Here is a 2134-nt window from a genome sequence, read left to right as displayed (position 1 = left end):
ATTTTGTGTAAAGCACTTTGAATTGCCCTGTTGCTGAAATGTGCTATACAAATAAAGCTGCCTTGCCTTGCCTATGGTAGCACAGCACACAGCCCATGAACCTATGAACAAGTTACTGTTATCAGCTAACCCAGTAACATACTTCAGCACAAAGCACACACCCACATCAGTGAGCAGTAAATTGGCTGCTTTGTAGGCGATTGTTTGGCTGTTTTGCATGTGTTTATGTTATTTTGGCAACTAACAGATTTGTTTTTTTCATTTATTTATTAGACTAAAAGAGCTAAGAGAGCATGTGAAATGCAGCAAACTCACACTGGTGAGTTTGCGGGTTCCGTGGAACAGTGCCCACTTCTTATTTGTATATATGATGGGCTGATTCTAAGCTTATGAAAACACAATAAATCTTAGTTCCAGATGGCTAATGAAAACACCAATGGATCCCCCAAAACTTCTACACACCAGTTCTTTATTCTTTAAGCATTTGTGTGCCAAACTGAAAGGAGTCCTATGGCTTTGAGCTGCCCCGGAGTATCGGGTATTTGTATCAAACAGAGATTACTAGCTCACAGTGCACAAAACAGAAAACTGTGCCCATGCTTATTCAATGCAATAGCTGTAATCATACCCTCAGTAATTAGATGATGTTTAAACATAATTTACCTCCTGAAGGGCTGAGAAAGGTTGTGGAATTATCTTTGCAATACAGTAGAAGCCTGATTCATAATTGCAGGAACGTCTGTCTGTCTGTGTGTCTGTTATGTGCATATCTCTCAAACTGTTAGTCCGATGGAATTCAAGTTTGACAGACTTCTTGCTACCGGCACGGGTAAGTGCAGTGCCAAGTTTGACGTAGTTTGCATTACAAATGCAAATATATCATATCATATATTGGTAAAAGAAGCGCAAATTGGCTTTTTTTGCCCTTGCCACTCACCCTCTCACGCTGCACACTGAGTGAGAACTTTGGCAGCTAAAATGTGAAATACACCTCAGATGCACATTTTTGGAGGGGTGAGTTACCGTCTTGCCAACACTAAATATCAACCAAACACCAGCCATTGTATAGTATTAAGTTGCTTTGAGCTGAAGCCTACAATCCCCACTTCTAAACAGAGGCAGACTATGAAATAACATTTGAGATTATTCCTTCACAGCGCCGCGCAATGCAAGAACATTTCAGAGCTGAACCGGGCAATTTTCATCAGACTCACCCAGGGTTAATTAAGTTTACTGCTAACTTACAACACTAATAATATTATGACATGCTGAAGTATTAAATTCGTTAACGTAAGATAGTCTCTCTCTCTCTCTCTCTCTCTCTCTCTCTCTCTCTCTCTCTCTCTCTCTAATCTGATTAACGCAGATATGTGCTGATTAGCTCTCATAACAGGCCGGGTGGGTAACACACTGCCATGAGTAAGCCTAATGTCTGATTATTCCACATTGTCATTGTTATATTTTTTGATTACATTCTGAATCTGCAGTGTTCTCTTTCCTCCATCCATCCATCTATCCATCCATACATCTATCTATCTTCATCGCTTATCCGGTATTGGGTCGCGGGGGCAGCAGCTCCAGCAGGGGACCCCAAACTTCCCTTTTCCGAGCCACATCAACCAGCTCTGACTGGGGGATCCCGAGGCGTTCCCAGGCCAGTTTGGAGATTTAATCTCTCCACATAGTCCTAGGTCTTCCCTGAGGCCTCCTCCGTTCTCTGTCAGGTAAATATAATGGGACAATGTGTTCCTCTGATGTAGAAGTAGCCTACACTGTAATTCAGAAGTAGGGTACAGGGGAGTTTCATATTAAGTGGTTTGGGGTCCTTCTGTAAGTAATTGTGGGGTACAGTTTGGTTTTGAAGAATTCTACAAGCAATACCACAGGCCGAGCCGTACCACAGGCCAAGCAATCGGCCCGTTCCCAACAGGCACATTTTCAACGGGCACTGTAATAGTAAAAATAAATCTTGCAAAAGTGGGGAGGGAGTTTTTATCTGTCAGCAAAATAACCTGTAACCCCACCTTAATATTTACATCAGCAAGTTTATCTTCTCACTTCAGCACAGATGAATTATCAGTGATAGTCCATCAGTGTACTTCTAAAAAATGACTGTAGTAATACTCACTCATTA

This window comes from Etheostoma cragini, chromosome 5 (genome assembly GCF_013103735.1).
Source record: "Etheostoma cragini isolate CJK2018 chromosome 5, CSU_Ecrag_1.0, whole genome shotgun sequence".
Classification (NCBI taxonomy): domain Eukaryota; kingdom Metazoa; phylum Chordata; class Actinopteri; order Perciformes; family Percidae; genus Etheostoma; species Etheostoma cragini.
The sequence above is the reverse complement of the archived record's forward strand: the minus strand, read 5'-3'. Positions refer to the sequence as shown.